Source organism: Lynx canadensis, chromosome A2, assembly GCF_007474595.2.
Source record: "Lynx canadensis isolate LIC74 chromosome A2, mLynCan4.pri.v2, whole genome shotgun sequence".
In the NCBI taxonomy this organism is placed as follows: Eukaryota; Metazoa; Chordata; class Mammalia; order Carnivora; family Felidae; genus Lynx; species Lynx canadensis.
The window spans coordinates 49,627,626-49,640,967 of NC_044304.2; positions in this window are offsets into that span (position 1 = coordinate 49,627,626).

Consider the following 13,342-nt stretch of genomic DNA (forward strand, 5'->3'; position numbering starts at 1 on the left):
TTAGAATCAGAAGTTTACTGCTTCACCAATATTTATGGGATTACAAATTTATCTAAAAATTTGTTTTTGTCCCATGTACCCAAGGTTATTAATGAGCCAGCTGCTGGTTATTAATCTTCATTTCCTAAAACAAAACTGGCCCTATGTTCCTTGCAGACCGTACATCACATACAGAAACCATATCCTGGAAGCCAAATTAAGCTTGAGTCAATAGCCCGTTAAAGCCAAGAGTTGTGGGCAAAAGCCATAGGGAACTGCATGTCTAACGTTGCAGTGATGAAACCACATTTAGATGTAGAAAGGTTTTGGAAACATTCTATTTTTTCACATAGCAAATAACTTAGAGCTTTAAAACTTGTTTTTTTTTTTTCATCTTTATTCCACTCTATTTTTGTACAAGTGTTTCATCTACTACAAATTGGGTTTCAAAGACAAGGTATAAAAGGGCTGAGCCAACATCCATCCACTGACAAGTGAGAGACAAAAGTTCATATGAAGAAGAATCCTAATATTATCAACATTCCTTGTGAGTTTAGTAGGTTTCAAGAGGTGCTAAGTGTTTTAGTTACCATTTTATCTCCATCTCACAGATGTGCCATCTGAGACTCCAAAAACTTCCCTGATATGCCAAAGGTCATAGAGATCATTTGTGGTACATCTCAAATCTGAATGTAGTCTCTTCCAGGGCTCTGCTCTTAATAACTCTGTTATCTGTATCTCCCACAAGAAATAAACTAATGGACTTTCATAACTCTTGTTGACCAGGAGGAGTGACAGAATGCACTAGGAAGTTGCTCAAACTTTTACTACTCTTCACCAGAGTAGATGGGATTTGATGTAAACTTTCATACTGAATTTGAAACAGACACATGGCAGCCCATCATCTACCAGTAGATGGTAGGTCTTGTATTGTCAAGTCACAGGGGTCAAGCCTTAAGACAAGACAGCAATTTCAGCCAATACCTTCATTGAAGACTTGTTAGGAACCCAGAGGACTCCACTAGGTCACGCCCAGAGTTGTGACCAAAGAAGCTATGAGATAATAAATGTGGGTTGCTTTAAGTCATGATTTTGGGGGTAATTTGCTAAATACCTGCAGATAACTAATATAGTAATGTTTTTACATGTGCACATCTGTAGGCCTTACAAAATCCACAAGAAAATAACCAGTAAAATTGTGAAGGTTAGGGTTTTCGAGAAGGGCTTTCCACCAACCTTACCTTTAAAAAATCAGAATGGAATATTTGCAATAATTCAGTTTTTAAACATGAAATTTATATACTTCTTTATAAGATGATGCATTTGCCTGAAGTTCTTGCCACAAACAGGCTTTTCATCATTCTAGAGATTTTTTTTTAAGTCATTAAGGGGAGAAATAGACATTCACATTTAATGATGACTTAGGACTATCCTACATATTCAATCATAAAGCTTTTTATCCATAATAGAGTAATTAGCATGGAGCAGTGAAATTCTCAATGAAGTTGTGTTTCCAGAACATGAATTATTTATTTCCTATTGATACAATGCATCTCTGTCTCTTTCTAATTTCTTTTCATCGGATGTTTGCAAAGACATCACTTCATAACCAAGGAATTAGAGAGAGGCCAATGACAGGTAAATGGCTTTACTAAATGCTCACAAGTTCCTCCAAAGATTTTAGCCTTCATGGGAGATGAGTCATTGTTGGTTCCTAAACAATTGCTTGCTTAACATCGCTGGTTTATATTCCAATTTACTGAATCGAGATACATGCACTAAGCAATAGCCACTTACTGTCCTCCACAAGTCCTAATGACTATGTGTGGGCATTTTATTATTTTGTTTTCCCACACTAGCTTTCACCTTCTGAGAAGGATTTCTAACTTATATTCAGGTCTTGCTAGAAAAGCAAGTGATGAGAAATTCACTTTGAACGGTGTATAAGGGCTAAAACGTGAGTGACAATAGCTTATATCAGAGAGACAAGGATCTAGAGTTATTAAAGACCTGACTTTACTTACATAAAGACCAGAAGGTGGGAGGGGCAGGACATAGTATTTACTACCACTGCTGTAAAGGAGCAAGTGAGGCTTGTTCTGGGTAAGTGTGTCTCCATATTCAGTTCTAGAAAAGCTGGTACTAGGTGTTAAAATGTCTCCGTTTCTTTGTGGTCTGCTTGCTAAGTAAATTAGATCCACGGTTACTATTAGACCCTGTCATTAGGTTCAAAGGGTTTGTTTTTCCTTGTATGGGTTTTCAGAAAGTGAATATGATAACTGAATCAACATGCATCACGAGAGATGGGGTGTCAGCCATCTATGACGTCACAGCCATCTGTGATGGTGATGGGCCAGCATCTGACCCCCTTCCCCACCAGAAAGACCGTGTAAGAGAATTCTGAGGTCAGTACGTTGATGAGGCGACATGGAGAGCTGCTTCTTTGCTCGGGTCACATTCAAAGTTTCTGCAGACCTGCAAGGCTGTTACTCAAAACGATGCATGGTCATTAATTCACTGGTCATTCCAAGCATGGGGACTTGTCTGGGACCAGGTTGTAGTGTCAGGAGTGTGAAAATTCATGGAGCAGAGAAGATACAGGGTCTTAAAGACAAGCCAAATTGAAAGTGTACCGGCTGTCAAAATGTCTGTTAGTGTACAATTTACTGTTGTGCCAAACCCTTTTGATATATTATCTCATGTAATTTTCCCAGGGACCCTCTGAGACAATGGCTATTTGCGGTTTCTCTCCATGGTATCTATTCATAGCTGAGAAAGCTCTGGCTCAGAGAGGCAAAGTGATTTATTCAAGGCCAGAGTTCTTAAGTGGAAGGTCCTGGATTTGAACCTAGATTTGCCAGCATGTAAAGCCACACTGGCTGCCCTCTGAAATTGTTGTCTCAAAAGGTTAAAGACAGACTCACAGCAGGACGTCATCCAGGAAAGGAAAGGAAGGGAGGAGAGCAAAGCTCATTGAGGACCCCTAAGCCAATAATATGGTGGCTATTCTTTACCAGGAGTATCAGGGGTCAGGCAGGAGGGCTCAAACTCCACCCAACAAACAGGCATTCTGGGGAAAGCCACTGTGTCTCCAAGGAAGAACAGACAAGGACATTAGTTCATGCATTCTGTCATTTACTCATTCCATAAATATTTATTAAGAACCTATTATGTACCAGGCACTATACCAGGCACTAGTTATATAGTGATGAATAAGAGGAACAGTAAAGTTCCCTGCTGTAACAAGTGCATGTTCAGGTATAGGAGATAGGTAGGAAGGTTTGCAGATTTGCAGATGATTTCAAATAATGGTAAGAACTATGAAGAAAACAAAACAGGTTACCAACACAGGCTAATACACCTATCTCTGAGTGCCATGTAACATAAGTGGTAAGGGAAGGTTTCCCTAAACTTAAAGATAAGTTAAGAAAAAGACCCTGCTAAGGTCTGAGGTGAGTGACAGGCACTGCAGGCAGGAAGAGCAAGTGAAAACCCCTGAGGTGGACACAGGCATGGCATGTTTGAGAAACAAAAGAAGGTCATCTGGCTGGATAACAATGAGCAAGAGGGAGGCAGAAAGACACAGACAATAAGAAGACCTTCTCATGTTAAGATAAGTCTGATGAGAAGCCACTGGGTGATTTGAAGTGAGAAACTAACAGGATTTCAATAGGGCCTGGAGGCTGGGAGGAATTAAGATTAGTAGCCATAGCATGTGGTCAGTGCTCCAAAGTGGGATGCTGGCTTCAGGGCATGAGGTCAGGGAGGGCTGGGCAGGCACAATACAGAAACAAGAGGAGACAGAGTGGCCATGTGGGGGCAACATGGGAGCCATGGGCAGATCTTGAAATCTGCAACCAAATGCTGTGTGTGCCTCAATGTTCACTGATTCTACATGCATACTGACACACAATCCTGGGTGCAGGGATCAGCACACTCATAGAGTTGATGTTCTGGTAGAAAGAGAAATGAAACAGCTATGTTAGGTCATCACACTCAATAATAAGTGCTCCAAGATAAAGTGGCTGGGCACTGAGCTTCTCTAGATCAGTCAAGACTCCATGGAAAAGGTGACTCCCAAAAGATGCAACTCACAGAGGCAAAGATGAGAGCACTCTAATCAGAGAGAACAGTGCAGAAAAAGGCACAGAAACAGGAAAAAATCTTACATTGGAAGAAAAGGAAATCAGCCAGGGAGCCTGCAGCTTAGACAGCAGAGGGGAGGTAAGCAGTAAATGAAGGCAAAAGGCCGGTAGAGGCAGTTTAGGTCAGAGCAGAGAATCTATCCTAAAGCACAGAAAGGTTTTCTTTAGAGGAAATGCACAATTCACTTTACCGAAAAAAAAAAGCAACAATAGTTAAAAGTTAACTGAGAACTTGCTATTGAGTGAACATTGCATTTGCTGTTATTACTATATGCCAGTAACTGTTGCAAGCACTTTACTTACGTTACTCCTCAAAACAACTCTTACAGCTAGGTACTCTTTTGTCATTTTGCTAATGAGAAAACTGAAGAATGGAGAGGTCCAGGGAGTTTCCAAAGGTCACACAGCTCGCCAATAGCTGAAACTAGGCATTTGATTCCGGAGTCCCTGCTCTGGTCTATCAAGCTAGGTTGATGCTCTTTAATATTCAAATATATTTGAGTGCAGGAGGTCATAGGGAGATGTGAAAACCAACAGTGTGGGTAGAGTCAGCATCTGGGGTCACCCTGAACATAGAGTAAGCAGAGTTATTCTTCACTTTTTCCCCTCTTCTATGTATTCATTCAAAAGTTTATTTGACATTTACTATATCCCACACACCATGTTAGATGTTAAAGATCCCTGGAGAGCAAAAACAGAGATCCTCATTGGTGTGCTCTCAGTCTGTTGGGGAAGAGGGGACACAGGTATGAAATAAGCAGAGAAATGATAATGATTTGAAATTAAAACAGCAATGGGTATCATAGGGGAGACACAGGTGCTGCTCCAAGAGTAGATGACTGATACAGCCACCATGAAATAATAAAACTCAAGAAAGAATTATGTACCTGAAAGGCCTTTTTTAGAAAGTACTTTTGGCTCCAGATTCCTGAGTGTGGCTACAAAGGCTCAGTGGGAAGGGGTGGGAAGATGGTTAGCATGGAGACATGCCAGGCTCCTCAAAGTGACTCCACAGTCTGGATTTACAGGTGAGAGATAAATTGTTATCTTTAATCACCCTTCTTGATTTTCCAAGTCTGCTCAGTCTAGCAGGTAAGAGAGCCGACTCGGGATATGTGCTTGGACCAGGAATAAATGTGGTTATTTGGCTGCATTGTCCTGTGGACCCAATCTCTAGTGAAGCTGGATTTTCCCCCAAAGGCATGGATTAGGAACATCAGTGGGAGAAGAAAGACAGCTCTTCCAGAGATCTTGGCATTTTAGCATGAACCACAAATATTAAGGTAAGAGTGAACTCTAGGAAGCAGGATAATAGGCAGGAAAGTAAGCAAACTCTGGACTCGACCAACCAGGTACCTGTTTTAGTTTGGGTTTCCCCCAGAAGCACAGCCTAAGTCAGGGATTCCAGGGCAAGTAGTGTATCTGGAAGGTGACTGCAAGAAACCCAGGTAAGGGTGTAAAGATGGGAGAAAGGGAAGGCAGTCAAAAAGGGTGTGTTTTCAAGTCAATTACTAGGGAACTAAACCCTGTGAGCTTAATCCTAGTAGAGAATCCAGGGTGAAACATGGACTTCAAGTTTATACCATTCAAAGGGTGAAGGAGGTGGGGTGTTTATCCGCTATTCCCATCAGTCAGTCACTGGATGAAGGTAGCTCCGAGGGGATGTTAATTCACCAGACTCCTCTACCTGCCCTATTTCCAGGCAGAGAAAGCTCAGGTGAGCCACAGATAGCGTCATGGGTATAAGCACATATAAATTAGGCTGCACGCATAGAAAAGGTAGATGCCAAGGGGATAAGGGCATCTAATCAATAGAAATCTCCATACAAAGAAAGCTATATATACCTAACTTCTTGGGGCCTCAGTTTCCACATCCATAAAGGGAAGATAATAATATCTCAATCTCTCAGGACAAGAGTCCAAAAGAAAGCCAACCTCATAGAGAGATGCTACTTGCACAAAATTTACAGCACATCAAGTGTCCCCACAAAGGTCTGTTCAGTGAATGAATAGATGTGGGTGTATGCTGGAACCAGCTTGCCCTGCCTCACAAGAGCAGATTGTTAAATATTCAGGAATTTTGCAAGCCACTTGTTAAACTGTTGGTAGCTCAAAACCAGCCATAATGGGTGGTCTTTACACACTACAAGATCAGAAAATACTGCACATCAGGTTATTGTTTTTTTCTTTTTTTCCTCTGAGAGCCAGATCACGAGCATGCCACTGAATGTATGTGGAAGTATTTGGCCTAGCATCAAACATACAGGAGGTGCTGTAAAATGTGTATTTTCTTTCCTCCAATGAAATTAAATGTGGTGATGAAAAAGCACTCCTTTGCACTGTGTTTTTCATCTCATTTCTAGTTGCCAGCAAGTGCTCCTCAAAGTGGGCAATTATCTGTTATTTTTTTATTCATTTAAAGAATTAGAGGGGAGATAAAGGAAATATGATGAAATGTTAAATCTAGGTAATGAATACATAGGAGTTTATTATTCCCTGCAATTTCTTGAGCATTTAAAATACTTCATAATAAAATAAAAGGAGGGAGAAAAACTAAAGATGCCCTTAGATTCAGTTCTGATGCCATGGTGCCCCGGGATTGGACAGGATGAGGGTTTCACCATCAATACACACTGAGAAACACCTGAACAAGAACAAGTGCCACCATCAAACGTGGGACCAAAGCAGGGCTGCAATTAAGCCTTCATCTGCCTGTGAGGCTGAGCACAGTGAATTTAGATGGAACTTTTGAATTATCCATAATCAGAGGTAAAGGGAGAAAAAGAATAATTAACACATATCACATACGCCTTGTAAATATCAGTGATAAACATATCTGATCAAATTGTGGTGTTTCCCTCATCGATTTCTCATTCCTGGTAATTTTCATTAGAATTTGGCTACACTGATGAAATCTTGCCATCTTTTGCTTGGCTCCTCTTGTTTCTAGAATGATCAGTAAACATGATATATGCAGGGAATTGCAGATAGTGCTTCTTTTCCTCTCCCAGACCATAGTCCATCAAACTTTTCAAAATAATAAATTCTTAATACCAAAATGTTTGCCACTAAGTGTCTATAGACTCAGTTTCCTATTTCTCCACCAAAGAATTATGAAGAAGATCTTAGGCATTACTAAATTCAACCCTCGTCAAATGCATCCATCTGTTTTCAGTCCCTGTCAGTGGGGCACGTCCAAACTCCACTAGAATCATTTTAATTTGGATGCACTGATCTGTGCTCAGCTTCCTGGACAGACCCCTTACTTACCCCCCTCCAACCAAACATGAATGTGTCCCCTTAGTCTGACGTCTTCAAAATTTTCTCAAGTCAGATATTTTCTCCATACTTCACTGTTCTGGACTCTCTCCTTCAGACGTTCTCCATTTTAGATATACCTATGTTTCTGACTTTATGTGTTCGTTTTTTTTTTTTTTCATTAGTGTAAACCTATTTCTTTCTTACTATGGCTGCTTTAACATAATCACTGAGTTCTATCCATAATAGTTTTGACTTAAAATGTTTTGATAGGTTGGTGGGTGGGGCAAGGAGGTGGGTATTTCAGAACTTTCAGTGAGTGGACCTGGTTTCTGGAGTTGTCTCCATCTTGATTTTCTGTTTCACTTTGCATAAGTAACTTAATCTCTCTGGGTCAAGTTTCTTGTGCACATTCACAATGTGCACTAGATCCCCAAATTGTTCATGTTTGCTGAAAGCTCATTATTTCTGTTATTTTACCTCTAACGAATGAAAAATCCTGACATTGGGGAATCAGGAAACTATATTTTCCAAAACCTCTCTTAGTGTTTCCAAACAAACTGATCCATGGATATGTGTTAGGAAAAAATAAAAACATAACAACATTGGCTAACATGTACGGAGTAGTTGCTTAGCACTTTACAACTCTGGAAGTCAGGTATTATCTTGTCTTCATAGCTAAGGAAATCGAGGCCCAAAAATGATTAAAAACAAAACAAAACTTTCCAGGGAACATACATCCATGAAGTGGAAAGCTGGGGTCTCAACCTAGGCAGTCCATTCTCAGAGCCCATAATCTTTCCATTGCTGTGTTGGACTATTCTGAGAACCACTGCATAAGAGGATGTAAATGATCCTTTCAAATTTATTATCAACTTTTATTTTTTTCCAGTAATATTTTACAACTTTTGTACTGATTTCTGAAGGCTCTATCTTCTTTGTGATGGGTTAAATATGTTTTTAAATAACTTCTAGGCTCTTTCCATAATTTGGCTATTGTTGTAGGCACTGCTATAAACATCGGGGTACATGTGCCCCTATGAATCAGTATTCCTGTATCCCTTGGATAAATTCCTAGTAATGCTATTGCTGGGTCGTAGGGTAGATCTATTTTTAATTTTTTGAGGAACCTCCACACTGTTTTCCAGAGCGGCTGCACTAGTTTGTATTCCCACCAACAGTGCAAGAGGGTTCCCATTTCTCCACATCCTCACCAGCATCTGTTGTTTCCTGAGTTGTGCATTTTAGCCACTCTGACCGGTGTGAGGTGGTATCTCAGTGTTGTTTTGATTTGTATTTCCCTGATGACAAGTGACATTGAGCATCTTTTCATATGTCTGCTGGCCATCTGGATGTCTTCTTGGGAAAAGTGTCTATTCATGTCTTCTACCCATTTTTTCACTGGATTATTTGTTTTTCATGTGTTGAGTTTGCTCATCACCTGATGAATGGATAAAGAAAATGTGGTTTCTATACACAATGGAATACTACTTGGCAATAAGAAAGAATGAAATCATGCCATTCGCAGCATTGTAAATGTAACTGGAAGGTATTATACTGAGTGAAATAAGTCAGTCAGAGAAGGGCAGGTATCATGTTTTCACTCATATGTGGATCTTGAGAAACTTAACAGAAGACCGTGGGGAAAGGGAAGGGAAAAAATAGTTACAAACAGAGAGGGAGGGAGGCAAACCATAAGAGAATCTTAAATTCAGAGAACAAACTGATGGTGGATGGAGGCGGGGATAGTGGGGAGAGAGGAAAATGGGTGATGGGCATTGAGGAGGGCACTTGTTGGGATGAGCACTAGGTGTTGTATGTAAGCAATGAACCATGGGAATATACCCCAAAAACCAACAGCATGCTTTACACACTGTATGTTAGCCAATTTGATAATAAATTATAACAAATAAATAAATAAATAATAAATAAATAAATAACTTCTAGGCACACAGGGAAAATTCTTTTAGCATTAAAAAAACGGTCCTTTGGAAATATTCCTCTGCCTAGAATATCTCCTTCACCATTTTTAGCCACCTTTGCTGTTGTCATCCAAGAATCCACACAAATGCCATTCCATCCAGAAAGTCTTATTGATATTCTATCGCTACTAATTAGTATGCATTAGTGATTAATGTGGGGTATATTATCATTATCAATGTTGATGCATATATCTCCAACTTTTCAGTGCTTGGGTTAAAATCATAGACCCTGACCAGCCTCCCATTTGGCTTCTTGCCTAGGAAATACAGCCAAAGGAGCTGAGGAGTAGATAAGGTTAACCAGGAATCCAGTCCAATCCTCATAGCTATGTACTTTGCTCCTTATCTTCAAAATCTGGTCTTCAATTTCCACCAGCTCCTCTCAGATAGTTTCTTCACCATCTAGATTGTTGTTCTGCACTACTCTATCTTTTGCCCATAACATGTGTGTTCTGGGGTTATTAGCTACAATAAGATACACACACACACACACACACACACACACACACACACACACAGAGACACACACAAATATCATCTAATCATTCATTAGTCCCTTCTGCTTAAAGAATATCACAAAATATCTTCAATATCAAAACTCAAACTTCAGACTCCCAACTTATGACCACTATCTTTAGGTCTGATTCTGGCCCTACTATTTACCAGATGTCCTAGTCAATACCTAAGCATTCTCCTTCACTCTTCTCTCACATCCAATTGATTCCTATTTCAACAAAGACCACCACTATCTCCTACCTCCAAAGGTCCCCCTACCTCTCATCCTGCTCCCCTACAATTCATTCTAAACAGACATCTTTCTAAAATACAAATTTGATTATGCCACACTAAACTGTGTCAGGAGGCTCCCCTGGCCCCCAAAATACAGCCCAAATTCTTTAGCAAGGGAAATAAGGTGATCAAGACATAGCCCCTACCTACCTCTCTTATTTCCCTCAAGGCAACTGGCCCCCCAATTTTGCTGAACCACTGTAGTTTTCTGTATATTCTCTATCAAGTGGTCCTTTGCATGAACCTTCTCTATGTTCCATTCTCTTGTTAACTATTTTCTATTTGCTTTTCATTATCCAAATTAGTTATCATTTCATCCAGGAAGCTTTTGCTGACCCTTTCTTCCCAACTTTCACCAAAAAAATATGGTACCTCTTCTCTATAGCCCCTGTGCTTTCTATTGTCATTCATTAACTTTGTTTTCACCATTGGCAGATTTTACTCTCTACTCCAAGCTTTTCAAGGGAAGGAACTATGCCTTTTTTGATCCTGCTTATAGAGTTCAGTAACTGGTAGATATGTGGAACTTAGTATGTTCTTTGAATAAATTAATATTTGTTTGCCTTTAATCCACCAAGGATCTTGGTGCATTTAATATCCAAGATGACAGCAGGATAGAACATTACATGAAATATCTAGAAAGCATAGACACCATTTGCTCTCATTCTTCCAGGAAAGGCATGAAGCTTTGAAACAACTGTAACCATCCCTTCAGATAAATATTATAAGATGGAATAGTGTTCTATTTTTAAAATAGAGAACATCTTTCTTTCCCTTGGATAAGACACAATGAAATCCATTTCTATTCCGAAAATAAGAAAAATAAAAAACTTCTTTCTAAGTTAATATCCAAGAACTTTCTGTGGAGGTAGTTTCAGCAACCATAACTTGACCCAGAGAATATCTGAATCCTTGTGATAATATATAACATTACAGCAGGTTTGTACTTTTAGAGCAATGTGAAACTCAGCTAAATTTATGATACTGCAATACAATGATATAGATTCCAAAGACTATTTCCTGGGCATGGAATTCAAAGACCACAAACAAAATATGGGCTTTTTTTCTCTATTTCGATTTACCTTCCCAAATAACTTATGAAGAATTGCTCTACGATATAATCATCTCTACCATCTCAGGAACTATTAAGAGACTGTATACCTTGACACAATGCAGAATGGAGGCCCAGATTTAAGGACATTGTAAGTTACATAGGACTAATTCTAGTTCCTTCAGAGGACACATTTCTTTGGGGTCTGAGTTGAATAGCCTAGCTGCACATTTCTCTTCCCAATCATCTGAATGGTCAGCATTTGAATCTCAGTTCATATAGCAGGCAGGGGACCTCATTAAACGCTGTGTACTCAAAAGGTCAACAATTTCTCACACTGAAGAAAGGAAAAACGAGAAACCCCTCCAGAAAAACAACTGAAGAATACTGTAAATGTTAGTAAATGAGAAAATGCAGGAAAGACCCTGCTGGAAGAAGATACTGGGCAAAACAACAAAACACAAAGGGAAATCCTCTATCATCCATCATGGTCCACACTGAGGTCTTCTGGTTAACCAACGTTTTGATTAGGTAGAAATTTATTACCTATTAAAATGTCAAACGTTCGGGATTCTGGGAAGATGGCGGCGTAGGAGGACGCTGGGCTCACCGCGCGTCCTGCTGATCACTTAGATTCCACCTACACCTGCCTAAATAACCCAGAAAACCGCCAGAGGATTAGCAGAACGGAGTCACCGGACCCAAGTGCAGACGAGAGGCCCACGGAAGAGGGTAGGAAGGGCGGCGAGGCGGTGCGCGCTCCACGGACTGGCGGGAGGGAGCCGGGGCGGAGGGGCGGCTCGCCGGCCAAGCAGAGCCCCCGAGTCCGGCTTGCAAAAGCGGAGGGGCCTGACGGACTGTGTTCAGACAGCAAGCGCGACTTAGCGTCTGGGAGGTCATAAGTTAACAGCTCTGCTCGGAAAGCGGGAAGGCTGGAGGACAAAGGGAGGGTGAGCTGCGGAGCCCCCGGACGACAGAGCTCAGTTTGGCCGGGAACAAAGGCGCTAGCCAGCGCCATCTCCCCCGCCCATCCCCCAGCCAAAATCCCAAAGGGAACCGGCTCCGGGCAGGGAAATTGCTCGCTCCGCGCGAACACCCAACTCTGTGCTTCTGCGGAGCCAAACCTCCGGCAGCGATTTGACTCCCTCCGGCTGCCACAGGGCCCCTCCTGAAGTGGATCACCTAAGGAGAAGCGAGCTAAGCCTGCCCCCCCTCCCGCCGTGCACCTTGCCTTCCCACCCCAGCTAATACGCCAGATCCCCAGCATCACAAGCCTGGCAGTGTGCAAGTAGCCCAGACGGGCCACGCCACCCCACAGTGAATCCCGCCCCTAGGAGAGGGGAAGAGAAGGCACACACCAGTCTGACTGTGGCCCCAGCGGTGGGCTGGGGGCAGACATCAGGTCGGACTGCGGCCCCGCCCACCAACTCCAGTTATACACCACAGCACAGGGGAAGTGCCCTGCAGGCCCTCACCACACCAGGGACTATCCAAAATGACCAAGCGGAAGAATTCCCCTCAGAAGAATCTCCAGGAAATAACAACAGCTAATGAGCTGATCAAAAAGGATTTAAATAATATAACAGAAAGTGAATTTAGAATAATAGTCATAAAATTAATCGCTGGGCTGGAAAACAGCATACAGGACAGCAGAGAATCTCTTGCTACAGACATCAGGGGACTAAGGAACAGTCACGAGGAGCTGAAAAACGCTTTAAAGGAAATGGAAAACAAAATGCAAACCACCACGGCTCGGATGGAAGAGGCAGAGGAGAGAATAGGTGAACTAGAAGATAAAGTTATGGAAAAAGAGGAAGCTGAGAAAAAGAGAGATAAAAAAATCCAGGAGTATGAGGGGAAAATTAGAGAACTAAGTGATACACTAAAAAGAAATAATATACGCATAATTGGTATCCCAGAGGAGGAAGAGAGAGGGAAAGGTGCTGAAGGGGTACTTGAAGAAATAATAGCTGAGAACTTCCCTGAACTGGGGAAGGAAAAAGGCATTGAAATCCAAGAGGCACAGAGAACTCCCTTCAGACGTAACTTGAATCGATCTTCTGCACGACATATCATAGTGAAACTGGCAAAATACAAGGATAAAGAGAAAATTCTGAAAGCAGCAAGGGGTAAACGTG